The sequence below is a fragment of the Hypanus sabinus genome, chromosome X2 (genome assembly GCF_030144855.1).
Source record: "Hypanus sabinus isolate sHypSab1 chromosome X2, sHypSab1.hap1, whole genome shotgun sequence".
Classification (NCBI taxonomy): domain Eukaryota; kingdom Metazoa; phylum Chordata; class Chondrichthyes; order Myliobatiformes; family Dasyatidae; genus Hypanus; species Hypanus sabinus.
Window position 1 is genome coordinate 37047125 of NC_082739.1, and position 14767 is coordinate 37061891.

A 14767-nucleotide genomic window follows, 5' to 3' on the forward strand; every position below is an offset into this window, starting at 1 on the left:
AAAAATAAAAACTTTTAGAAGTAATGGTCTTCAGAGGCCAAAAAAAACTTATACCTACAGGATTCACTCCGCCCATCAATATATTCGAAATCAATCTTTGCAACACACACTAGCTCTTCTCAAAATCATAAAAGTGATGGATTGGTGAATACGTCTATAATTGGTTGATAGCCATCTCACACCTCTCTGTACTTAAAAACTAACTTTGTCTTCATTTATATAATCGGACTGTAACTCAGTTTTCAGTTTGATTGCTGTGCCAGATTTTTTTTTCTTGTAAGTTACTGATTATCTTTTGTTGATTCTCTACACTAACACATATGGAAGACTCGGCATCACAGCCATCTGTCTCAAAACTATGTCTAAACTAAGCCATCATGTTCCCAGATGTGCTGTTATTTTCAGTGGCTCAAAGTCAACAAATTCACTTAAGTTCCTGGAGAAATTTAGCGGCAACTTTCACAGATCAGTTCTTTGGCAGGTTGTTACAGAGCATCCACACCTGGTCTGCTGTAACTTTCCACTAAATGACAGACATCAAGTGCTAGGCTGGATTAACGTGTTGTGATCTGCAGTGGACACAGTGAATTTTTCCCATTTGTTGCATCTGAAATATTGGAAGGCAGCAGCACTGAACTGGAATTTAGAATTTAAAACCCTGGCAAAGTTCTGCTTGACAGGTAAAATGAACTGTGATTTTCCAGGTATATACACTACCCGATACAGGAATCATACTGGTCTAAATGAGCTGGATAAGTAACAGCAGTTTAATAGCCATATTGGGACTGGCGTGCAGACAATATGTAGTGATGAAAACATATCACACGAGTTGCGAATTGCAACAAGTTGCCAGATGATTTGCACTGCTCTGGAAAGAGAAAAGGCTGGAAACATTTAACAGATTTAGCAGTATCCATGAAAAGAGAAGCCAAATTAACATTTTAGATAGATGGCCATGCAGATGTGCCACTTTGCTGTTCGCCTTGCGAGAATGTGATTTTTCTATCAGCTGCCTCTGATGTTGAAGAAATTGCTGCATATGTGCTATTAAAGCAAATTAAGCTTACTTAATTAAGCTTGCTGTACAAAGTAATTGCTGATATTTAATAATATATGAATTATTTTAATGATGAGATTTATGTTGCTGCAATGCTACTTAATCTTGCAGTCCCAGAAAAATGAAACATTGAAAGTGTGGATTCTCAGTTTGTATGGTTGGAGATTCTTACTTGATGTTTTCAATTCCCTTTCTTCTTTCAATCCTATTACATCCTCTTCATGTTATTTGTTGTTCTATTACTAACTTCACTCTGACTCTATAATTCTCCATTGTTCTGTTTCTTTTTTCTCAAGTGTTAGAATGACTATAAACAAGACCAAATTTTACTTTGATTCCTGATGGACCTGAAGCTGAAGTTGTAGAGTCACACAGCATGGAACCAGGCCCTTCGGTCAACTCATCCATGCTAGCCAAGATTCCCATCTGCACTGTTCCGATTTGCCCAACTTTGGCCCATAACATTCCAAACCATTCCTACCTATGTACCTGCCATGTGCACGAGAAAATCTGCAGATGCTGGAAATCCAAGCAACACCCACAAAATGATGGAGGAACTCAGCAGGCTAGGCAGCGTCTATGGAAAAGAATAAACAGTCGATGTTTCAGGCCGAGACCCTTCATCAGGACTGGAAATATAGATGCAAAGTCAGCGTAAGAAGGTGGGGGGAAGGGGAGGTAGAAGTATAAGGTGGTAGGCAATAGGTGAAATTGGGAAAGTGGGGGAAGAGCTGGGACGTTAATTGGTGAAAGAGATAAAGGGCTGGAGAGGGCGGAATCTGTTAGGAGAGGACATTAGGCCATGAAAGAGAGGGCAGGGGGAGGAGCACCAGAGGGAGGTGATTGACAGGTAAAGAGAAAGATGAGAGGGGGAAGTGGGAATGGTGAAGGAGAGTGGGGATCGGGGGCAATTACCGGAAGTTCGAGAAATTGATGTTCATGCTATCAGGCTGGAGGCTGCCCAGATGGAATATAAAGTGTTGCTCCTCCAACCTGAGTGTAGCCTCATTGAGGCAGTAGAGGAGGCCATGGACTGACATGTCAGGATGGGAATGGGAAGGTGAAGTGAAATGGGTGGCCACCAGGAGGTCCCGCTTTTTCTGGCAGATGGTAGCTGTCCACCAGTAAAAGGTACCTGTCCACATACCTTTAATTGTTAATGTACACATCTTAAACACTTCATGTGACAGCTTATTCCATATGTTGGCTACTATTTGGCCCCTCAAGATCTAGTTAAATCTCACCTTGAATATATGCCATCTCCTTTTGATTCCTCAACCTTCTGAAAAAAGACTGTATGCATTGATGTTTTTCAGTGTTGTTCATGCTTTTGGACACCTCTATAAGATGACCCCTCATTTTTCAGTGCTGCAATGAAAAAAAGTTCCAAGTTGTCAACTTGTCACCATAAGTCTGTCCCTCGAGTCCTGGCAACATCTTCGTAAATCTTAGTTACAATGTTTCCAGCTTAGTTGCATCTTTCCTATGGAAGGATGATCAAAACTGAACATCATAATCATACTGCAGTCTCACCGATGTCTTGTGCAAGTGCAACATCCCAACCTCTGTACTTAGTGCTCTAAATGATGAAAGGCAGTGTGCCAGAAGCCTCCTTCACCATCTACAAGTTCTTTCAGAAAAGAAAGCTTCTTGAAGAAGGAGTTCTTCTTGCTCTAATACTTGGCATTTTAAACATTTTGTCAACTAACAATATGAGTTCTTCGATGACTGAAACACTTTCATGGCCTGTAAATAATTTTGGCAACAAACAAAATTCACAGGAAGTTGTCAAAGTCAGTAAGTCTACCTGGAAACCAATCAGCAGTTGTGTTAAATGAGTGCCCCATTTAGGAGCGTGAGTACGACGGTCAAGGAATCTTTTGGGGGAGTTCTGTATAAAATGTGAATCTCTTCAAGAAATTCTGAAATATTAAAAACATCAAACTGGATGTATCAATACCCTGCAAAAGTAGAAAATAAGATGAATGGTAGTGTCTTTATGTAGGTGTAATCCTATGTTGTTGCTTCACCAGGAGATGTCTAGCTCAAAGGTAAGAACATCTGAATATGCTTACATAATGCATATCTTGAGAGAGTAAAATATTATTATGAATAATCTACATTCACTACTTATTAATTCTGAAAGTTTCCCACTCCCCATACTCTGGCAATTAAAATCACTGATTTCATGAATTTCATTGGAGAGAGCTTTTTTCAGATAAATGCCAGCTGGATTGTGGTGCTTGGTACCTTCAGCCTCATTACTCTATTGTTATTAGTGGTGGACAATTAAGCAGCTAATGGGTGGAGGGAGCTCCACAAAAATCTCCACCCTCAGAGATGACAGGACATGCGAATGTTTATGATGAGGCTGGGTCCTTGAAACCAAGTTCAGCCCGAAGTGCTGGGTGGATGATTATTCCTGACTTCCTCCTGAGCCTGTCTTCAGGCAATTCAATTTACCCCGTGTGTGCTAAAGGAACTGCTGAGAGTACTTGATACAGCAAAGTCCTACAATGTTATTGTTTTATCTTATTCTACCTCAATGCTCTGTGTAATGATTTTATCCGTATAAACAGTATGTAAGACAAGCTTTTCACTCTATCATGATACATGTGACAATAATATACGTACCAGTACCAATGGCCATGAGACCAGACAAATCCTGGCTGTAGAGCCAAAGAATTAATTGGTATCACCTCTACATTTGTTTCCTGAACCAAAGCCTCGTGGCTACATTACATACCATTTCCGTAGGTACTGTAGTTATCCACTGAGTTTGCTCACAAATGAGTGGCCCCTATCACAAGAGCAATTCCATCACTTGCATGTTCCCTTTCAAGTCACACACCTCCCTGATTTAGAAGTTCATGCATTGCATCTGGATCTAAATCCTGGAACCTTCTATCCAATAGCATTTGAGAGAGGACCTTCGCCTGAAAGACATCAGGGGTTCAAGACCGTGATTTATCACCACCTTTCAAAAACAATTAAGGATGGGCGATAAATTCAAGTCATATCTCAGAAGAAGAACATTCTAGTACATTAAAGGCTGTAAAATGTACTCAGAAGCATTAGAGTTCTGAAGCAGGGTCTCATCCTGATGCATCAACAATCCCTCTTCCCCCTATAAATGTTGCTCATCCTGCTGAGTTCTTCAAATAGTTTGTTTTTTTTTGCTATTAAATGTACTCACAGCTGTAGAGTAGAGCAAAATGGCAAGATATTTTCACACCAGAGTAGCTCAAAACTGTAATCAAATAAATTGCTATATTTAAATATTAGTAGAAATAGATATGACAAAATATACTGTAACATACAATTGAAATAGATGCATAGGCATTGACCATTTATGATCTGGTGATAAGGCTGTAGGATAGATAAATATACAGGAACTCTGGTTGATTATCCTGTTGCCATCTCTGTCTTTCAGATATAATTCCTATTTCAGGTGCTCAAGGGTTAGCTTCAGGGAAGTCAGCTGGAACTGGTTTGCATTTCTGATATGCAAGGCAATAAATGAATGATGGCACAACCTGTATGAATATGAGCAGCCTGCAATATATCAGCAAGACTCAATAATATTTTATTCAGTATACATGTCAATGTGAACCAGAAACATTACAGAGTATTAATATAAGTGTTGAAACTACTGCCTAAGCTTTCATCCCATCATCAGGAAACTTCTAAGAAGCTGCATGTTTTCCCTTGCTGATCAAATACTCCATAGGCATTGGAATTCTTTTGCTTTTATATGAATATTATTTTCACAAATTTGAAAGGTAATCCATGTTTCTGTTTTATGTGATGTGCCTCAGATTGTAGTCCATTATCGTTTCACATTCACACTTTTAAAAGGTTAGTCTGTAGTATGGTTAGATTATACAGTTGCTGAGAATGTTTAGTTCCTTGAGGTAACCTATATCTGTAACAAGTCATAGGAAAGCTATTATTGCCTTCTGTACTTCCTTACCTACCTGCCATCAGAAAACAAGTCAAAAAAATAAGAATAAGATAATTGAGGTTCCATTATTTTTAATTGACCTTGACCCTTCTTAATATGTTTAAATATTGTCTTGAGGTAAAATGGTGAGTTTTATTGAACTAGGAAAGGAAAGGTACTCCTATGATATTACACTTATATGCACTTAGTGGCCACTTTGTTAGGTACACTTGTGCATCTGGTCATTAATGCAAATATCTAATCAGCCAATCATATGGCAGCAACTCAATGTATAAAAGCATGCAGACATGATCAAGAGGTTCAGTTGTTCAGACCAAACACCAGAATGGTGAAGAAATGTGATCTAAGTGACTTCAACTGTGGAATGATTGCTGGTGCCAGACAGGGTGGTTTGAGTATTTCAGAAACTGCTGATCTCCTGGGACTTTCACCCACAACAGTCTCTAGAATTTACAGAGAATGGTGCGAGAAACAAAAACCAAACAGGGAGCAGCAGTTTCTGTGGGCAAAAAAATGCCCTATTAATGAGAGAAGTCAGAGGAGAATGCGCAGATTGCTTCAGGCTGACAGGAAAGAGACAGTAACTCAAATAACCATGCGTTACAACAGTGGTGTGCAGAAGAACATTTCTGAATGCATGATACATCACACTTTGAAGTGGATGGGTGACGGCAGCAGAAGACCACAAACATACGCTCAGTGTGGACAGTGTAAATATTTTTCTTGAGCTTTTTCTATGAATACAATAATCAACATTGAGAAACACCAAGCTTACTTCATTACAGTATGTTTCAGGTGCTTTTGGTGTACTTTTAAAGGGAATGCAAAGTGACTCGGCAAAGTTAACAACCGAATTGGCTATTATTTGTACATTAGCTGCTGGAGAAATACTGACAGGACACTGGGAAGAGCTCTCTGCTGTTATTTTAATTTGTGCCCTGGGATCTTTAACTCTACCTGTGAGGGTAGGTATGGCCTGTGGTGAACTACATAAACCTGTCTGGACATGCCCCTGTGCTGACTGCTCCTGTGGCTCCTCCCACAGACCCCTGTATAAAGGCGATTGGAGGCACTGCTCCTCCCTCAGTCTCCGGGATATTGTGTGGTGGTCTCTTGCTGCTAATTGTGGTCTTTTGCAGCTAATAAAAGCCTATCGTTCGCCTCCCGTCTCCGAGAGTTATTGATGGTGCATCATGGCCTTAGTTTAACTTCTCATTCAGAAGATTCCATTACTGCAGCTGGAATGCCAAACGGGAATTTAGAGCTCAAGTCTTTGGAGATTAGATTGGTTGACTCAAAGGCAACAATGAACCAAGACTATATGTACTGTATGCTTCAATATCGTGCCTTCAATTTCTGAGTCAAAATTATTTAGGAGTATTTAATTTTATTTTTATTTAGAGATACCGTGTGAAACAGGCCCTTCCAGCCCATGCAGCAACCCATCTATTTTAACCCTAACCCAATCACTGGACAATTTACAATGACCAATTAACCTACTAACCAGTACGTCTTTGGACTGTGGGAGGAAACCTGAGCACCTGGAGGAATCTCATGCATACACAGGAAGGAACATACAAACTTGCTTACAGAGGACATTGGAATTGAACTCTGAACTCCGACACCCTGCTGTAATAGAGTCATGATAATGACTATGTTACTGTGGTGTCCAAATGGAAAGTATCAGATATACTTTAATTCCCATCCTATATTTACATTCAAAGGTTCAATTTAATGTCAGAGAAATATAAACAATTAACATCCTGAAATGCTTTTTCTTCACAGCCATCCACATACTGCTGTTCAGGAGGCTTTAAACTAATGTGGCAGGGGGATGGGAACAAGTGCAGAGAGACAGAGGGGTGTAAAATGAGGGTAGAAGCAAAAAGTAGTAAGGTGAAAAGTAAAAGTGGCAGGCAGGCAAATCCAGGGAAAAAAGCAAAAAGGGCCACTTTTCAACATAATTGTATAAGGGCTAAGAGTGTTGTGAAAACAAGCCTGAAGGCTTTGTGTGTCAATGCGAGGAGCATTCATAACAAGGTGGATGAACTGAATGTCCAGATAGTTATTAATGAATATGTTATAGTTGGGATCACAGAGACATGGCTCCAGGGTGACCAAGGATGGGAGCTCAACATCCAGGGATATTCAATATTCAGGAGGGATAGACAGGAAAGAAAAGGAGGTGGGGTAGCATTGCTGGTTAGAGAGGAGATTAATGCAATAGAAAGGAAGGACATTAGCCTGGAGGATGTGGAATCGATATGGGTAGAGCTGCATAACACTAAGGGGCAGAAAACGCTGGTGGGAGTTGTGTACAGGCCACCTAACAGTAGTAGTGAGGTTGGGGATGGCATTAAACAGGAAATTAGAAATGCGTGCAATAAAGGAACAGTAGTTATAATGGGTGACTTCAATCTACATATAGATTGGGTGAACCAAATTGGTAAGGGTACTGAGGAAGAGGATTTCTTGGAATGTATGCGGGATGGTTTTCTGAACCAACATGTCGAGGAACCAACTAGAGAGCTGGACATTTTAGATTGAGTATTGAGCAATGAGGAAGGGTTAGTTAGCAATCTTGTCGTGCGAGGCCCCTTGGGTAAGAGTGACCATAATATGGAGGAATTCTTCATTAAGATGGAGAGTGACATATGTAATTCAGAAACAAAGGTTCTGAACTTAAAGAAGGGTAACTTTGAAGGTATGAGACGTGAATTAGCTAAGACAGACTGGCAAATGATGCTTAAAGGGTTGACGGTGGATATGCAATGGCAAGCATTTAAAGATCGCATGGATGAACTACAACAATTGTTCATCCCAGTTTGGCAAAAGAATAAACCAGGGAAGGTAGTGCACCCATGGCTGACAAGGGAAATTAGGGATAGTATCAAGTCCAAAGAAGAAACATATAAATTAGCAAAAAAAAGCAGCACACCTGAGTACTGGGAGAAATTCAGAGACCAGCAGAGGAGGACAAAGGGCTTAATTAGGAAAGGGAAAAAAGATTATGAGAGAAAGCTGGCAGGGAACATGAAAACTGACTGTAAAAGCTTTTATAGATACGTGAAAAGAAAAAGATTGGTCAAGACAAAAGTAGGTCCCTTACAGTCAGAAACAGGTGAATTGATCATAGGGAACAAAGACATGACAGACCAATTGAATAACTACTTTGGTTCTGTCTTCACTAAGGAGGACATAAATAATCTTCCAGAAATAGTAAGGGACCGAGGGTCTAGTGAGATGGAGGAACTGAGGGAAATATATGTTAGTAGGGAAGTGGTGTTAGGTAAATTGAAGGGATTAAAGGCAGATAAATCCCCAGGGCCAGATGGTCTGCATCCCAGAGTGCTTAAGGAAGTAGCCCAAGAAATAGAGGATGCATTAGCGATAATTTTTCAAAACTCCTTAGATTTTGGATTAGTTCCTGAGGATTGGAGGGTGGCTAATGTAACCCCACTTTTTAAAAAAGGAGGGAGAGAGAAACCGGGGAAGTCTGACATCGGTGGTGGGAAAAATGCGAGAGTCGGTTATCAAAGATGTGATAATAGCACATTTGGAAAGAGGTGAAATCATTGGACAAAGTCAGCATGGATTTGTGAAAGGAAAATCATGTCTGACGAATCTTATAGAATTTTTTGAAGATGTAACTAGTAGAGTGGATAGGGGAGAGCCAGTGGATGTGGTATAATTAGATTTTCAAAAGGCTTTTGACAAGATCCCACACAGGAGATTAGTGTGCAGACTTAAAGCACATGGTATTGGGGGTATTGATGTGGATAGAGAATTGGTTGGCAGACAGGAAGCAAAGAGTGGGAGTAAATGGGACCTTTTCAGAATGGCAGGCAGTGACTAGTGGGGTACCACAAGGCTCAGTGCTGGGACCCCAGTTGTTTACAATATATATTAATGATTTAGATGAGGGAATTAAATGCATCATCTCCTAGTTTGCAGATGACACGAAGCTGGGCGGCGGTATTAGCTGTGAGAAGGATGCTAAGAGGATGCAGGTTGACTTGGATAGGTTAGGTGAATGGGCAAATTCATGGCAGGTGCAATTTAATGTGGATAAATGTGAGGTTATCCACTTTGGTTGCAAGAACAGGAAAACAGATTATTATCTGAACGGTGGCCAATTAGGAAAAGGGGAGATGCAACGAGACCTGGGTGTCATTGTACACCAGTCATTGAAGGTGGGCATGCAGGTACAGCAGGCGGTGGAAAAGGCAAATGGTATGTTGGCATTCATGGCAAAAGGATTTGAGTACAGGAGCAGGGAGGTTCTACTGCAGTTGTACAAGGCCTTGGTGAGACCACACCTAGAGTATTGTGTGCAGTTTTGGTCCCCTAATCTGAGGAAAGACATTCTTGCCATAGAGGGAGTACAGAGAAGGTTCACCAGATTGATTCCTGGGATGGCAGGACTTTCATATGAAGAAAGACTGGATTGACTAGGCTTATACTCACTGGAATTTAGAAGATTGAGGGGGTATCTTATTGAAACATATAAAATTCTAAAGGGATTGGACAGGCTAGATGCAGGAAGATTGTTTCCGATGTTGGGGAAGTCCAGAATGAGGGGTCACAGTTTAAGGATAAAGGGGAAGCCTTTTAGGACCGAGATGAGGAAAAACTTCTTCACACAGAGAGTGGTGAATCTGTGGAATTCTCTGCCACAGGAAACAGTTGAGGCTGGTTCATTGGCTATATTTAAGAGGTAGTTAGATATGGCCCTTGTGGCTAAAGGGATCAGGGGTATGGAGAGAGAGCAGGTACAGGGTTCTGAGTTGGATGATCAGCCATGATCATACTGAATGGCAGTGCAGGCTTGAAGGGCCAAAGGGCCTACTCCTGCACCTATTTTCTATGTTTCTATGTTTCTACAAACAGAGGAGTGCCTCAAAGAATGAACGACAGTTAAATGTTAGAACACCGAAGATCCCCCCGCTCCTCTCCCTCCCACACGTAAGCAGCAACAAGTAACAATCCCCCCTCTCCCCACCAGCAATAAAAAGCATCGGTACCCGCCACCAAGCACTCAAGCATGAGCAAAGCAATAGCAAAGACACAGATGTGCAGTTACCCCAAAGACTTCACATTTCACCTGGTATGCGACATACCACAAGCTTTCTCTCTCTCTCTCTCCCTCTCCCTTTCCCTCTCCCTCCCTCATAAGGGAGAAGGAGGTGTCTCTATTTTCCCAGCGAGTGGGGAGACATAACAAACAACTCGCTGGTTTACAATGTTAAAAGTCTGTTATGTTGCTTTTTTCAAGCTCTGTCCTGAAGATCTCAAAGTTCTCGGGTCTCCAGGCACAGAGCCATAGATATTTTGACTCCCACGACGACACACAGGTCTCCTGTCGAGACACCGACGCTCGATCCGCCCGTCTCCAGAGCCCTGAGATCCTAGGCTTCCAGATCCGAGCCGGACTCTTAGGCTGAGCCCTTGGCGTGCCAAATAACGGCCAATTATGAAACCCCATAAGTGGGTCCCATTCCCACAAAGAACCAAAGTCAGCGTGTAACTCCAGGTCAGGGTCTTAAAAAGAACCCTGAAAGGGAAAAATAGAGATACAAAAGATGGAATTAGAGCTGTTTCCGAAGATGCAAGCAAAGGAGTTGCCGTTTAGCACCATCATTACTCTGCTCCACCTCCAGAAGGATCTGATATCATCAACTGATATCCATTATCAAACCATTCTACCATCTGGGATTTGAACCTCTGTGCTCTGATCTCTGATGTGGGGGTCTTATGCCTCATCCTGTCAAAGGCCTTATATTGATACTGCCTTAAAAATAAGAATTAAATATATTTTATTTTCCTTGCGGTAAGGAAGATGGTTTGCACAATTAATTCCATTGAAGAGAGATTGTGATTACTGCTTCTTGCACTGAATACATTGTGACCAAAACAGGAATTACCATGTTCCAATTCATCTATGGCTGTTGTAGCCAAATTCCCATGAGTAGCTGTAAAGAATCAAATTGCTAAGTATAAATAGTTTGAAGCAAAATGTGTAAATGTATGCACAACCAGACTGACACTGAACCATTTTTTGGTCTATAATGATCTGATGGTACAAATTTTGGTAGTGCACCATATATACTAAAATGTTCCATGATAATTGGTCACCAAATTACAGGAAGGATATTAAAAAGGTTGAAAGAGTGCAGAGAAGGTTTACAAGGATGTTGCCGGGACTTGAGAAACTGAGTTACAGAGCAAGGTTGAATAGGTTAGGACTTTATTCCCTGGAGCGTAGAAGAATGTGGGGAGATTTGATAGAGGTATATAAAATTATGATGGGTGTAGATAGAGTGAATGCAAGTAGGCTTTTTCCACTGAGGTTAGGGGAGAAAAAAACCAGAGGACATGAGTTAAGGGTGAAGGGGAAAAGTTTAAAGGGAACATTGGGGGGGGGCTTCTTCACACAGAGAGTGGTGGGAGTGTGGAATGAGCTGCCAGATGAGGTGGTAAATGCGGGCTCACTTTTAACATTTAAGAAAACCTTGGACAGGTACATGGATGAGAGGTGTATGGAGGGATATGGTCCAGGTGCACGTCAGTGGGACTAGGTAGAAAAATGGTTCAGCAGAGCCAAGAAGGGCCAAAAGGCCAGTTTCTGTGTTGTAATGATCTCTGGTTCTATAACTTGCTAAAAATAACATAATGTGAACCAGAAGTATTGAAAATCCGAAGCTGAATCCGTTGTTGCCTGATGATTTGGATAATCTCAGTCAGGCTAAAAGAAGAAGTGGTATAGTTGGTTTCAGTCATTATGAGCTAGACAGGAGTCTGGGTACAGTTCTGATATCTAATTGCCATCCAGTGGCTCCTATAGATTTCAGGTGAGGATAAGAGCAAAATATTTTAATGACACATCCCCACCCCATGAAATATCTCCAAGTGATCAGCAATCTTAGCAAAGAAAGAGAGAAAAGAGAACATTTTTCTAATTTAAAACTTACTGATTTTATTTTACCTTTGCGCACCCTCATACTGGGAGAGTATTGCAGTAACAATGATGAAGTCTCTTGGATGAGGAATTCAGCCATGACTGTCTGCCCTCTTAAACACATAGCTGCTGTCTTATCACCATTGGCTCTTTAAGCAAATTACCTTGTTGGTATATTAACTGTTCTGCACTTCAGAAATATCATTGTAAATTTCTTTCTGATATTCCATGTGACAGGTGCAATATAAAGGCAAGTTTTTTTTTTCCGTTACAGTTGAGCTGTAACAAATAAATGGAAGAATTATACCATAAAAATGGGCAAACAACCAATTTTACAGAGCATTTGGAATAATGACGAATGAGCAAACAATAACAAGCATTACTTCTTCATCAGTTTACACACTGAGAGTTATTTTTAATGTTTACTGAGTGTTGATTGGACCACCTATGAAGTATTGCGTACAGCTCTAGCGCCCATGCTACATAAATGATATTGACAGACAAGAATGTTATCGGAACTGGAAAGAAATCAACGTTGGGTAAGATGAAGCAGACTGGGCTGCTCTCACTTACTGATCTGATGATAGTCCTTAAAATTATGAAAGGGTTCAACAGGTTGCTCACAGTGAAATTGTTTTCATTTGTGTTCTTGGGAGCTGAACAGAAGATAGCAACAAACAGATCAACAAAAAAAAAGTTTACACAGATGATTTCTGTAAATGGAGAGTGGTTAGACTGTGGAACCCAGTAAATTTGAATCAGAATCAGTGTTACTACCATTGACATATGTCGTGAAATTTGTTGTTCTGCAGCAGCAATGCAGTATAATATATATAACTTTAATATATGTGAATTACAATCAGAAATTTTTTTAAAAAGTGAAAAAACCATGAGTTCATGATCCATTCAGAAATCTGATGGTAGATGGGAAGAAGCTGTTCCTAAAACATTGAGTGTGGTTCTTCATGCTCCTGTACCTGCTCCCCGATGGTCGTAATGAGAAGAGGACACGTCCTGGATGGTGAGGGTACTTAATGATGGATATCTTATTGAGTCTTCAGCTTTTGAAGATATCCATAATACTGGGGAGGCTAGTGCCCATGATGGCGCTGGCCAAGTCTACAATCCTCTGCAGTTTTTCCAATCCTGTGCATTGGAGCCATCATACCACAGGAGGTATCATTGGCATTAAAAATAATTAGTGCAAATAGCAAGAATATTTAAAGGGGAAGATTGAGAAGAGGTAATTTGAGTGGGCATGACTGATAGTGCCTCTGCCTCAGTCCCTGGTTCCACCCAGACTCTGGGTACTATCTGTGCAGTGTTATCATGTTCTTCCTGTATCCGTGTGGGATTCTTGCAGATGTCCAGGCTTCCTTCACATGCTAAAGATGTATGTGTTAATAGGTCAAATGGCCACTGTAAATTGCCCCTACTCTGTAGATAATGACTGGTTGAACTCAGGCAACGGGACCATGCTGTATCTGTATATGGCTCTATGACTTCAGCTCATGTGGAGAATAGTACCAACAAAGCTGTGCTCTGTACTGTAAATCTGATAGCAGAGGGAAAGAAGACCACTCCCGCCACCTTCCTGGCCATACACTATTCTTATTGCTGCCATTAGGAAGGACCCACACCAACAGGTTCAGGATTTGTAATTACCCCTCAGACATCAGGATCTTGAACCAGAGGGGATAACTTATCTCAACATTGCACTGTTCCCACAACCTATGGACTCGCTTTCAAGGACTCTTCATCTCATGTTTATCCATTTATTATTATTATTTTGCTTGATTTTTTTTTGTTTGTATTTTCTGTGGATGCCCACTAGAAAATGAATCTGGTGGTTCTATATGGTGACATGTATGTACCCCGACCACTGTAGAAGGCATTTAGAGGAAAGTCAACAAGCACCTGCAGAGGTGGCTGGGAACCCCCCCCCCCCCCCCAAGTTTTTCTTCAGTGGGTCTTTACATAAGATCAGGCCAACTATAGCTCCAGTTGTCATCAGTAGTGGAGGAGTTTAAGGTGGCAAAATGTACAGTTGTGTAACACTGAGGGGCTCCGATGACAAGCTAATACAACAAGCAGGAGTCACAACAAGATGGGGCCGCAAGTGGGCTGCCAACTCAGCCATAGACCAGGCAGTGAGCTCCCTGCAATTGAGAGACATCATTGGCAACCCATGCCTTGACTTTGCACACTTCCAGTGATGGAAAGTGCATTTGCAAGAGATAGGCATGACATGGTCCAGGCAGAGGTATGGAATCATGAGGACGAAAGCTGGCTATCGAAGGCAGTGGAGTTGGGGGTCACAGGTCATTTGGATGAAATGGGATCTTCCCAAGGCCAAGATCACATGGGCAGAGCTTTGGAGACTGGAGCCCTTCCGTACTTCTTTCCTCCTGCGGTCCATGTACGGCATTCTCCCTACACCAACACACCCCGCACACATGGGAGCTGAGAGAGGACCCTAAATGCAAGCTTTGTGGTCAGCAGAGTTCACTGGCACACATACTATCAGGATGCAAAACAGCTTTAACACAAGGATGGTATAGGTGGCACCACGACAAGGTCCTGTTGCCCCTTGCTGAGACACTGGAGTGGGAGAGGGGTAAAAAGAGACCAGCTGGCAGAGAGGAAACAGGCCAGTCATTTCCATCAAGGAGAGGGGCCATGTCAGTCATATCAAAGAGGCCTAAATCCATTCTGGTGCAAACTCCAAACCATGGGAGACGAGGGTGGATGTGGGGAGGAAGCTGCAGTTCTCAGAGGTGGTGCAAAC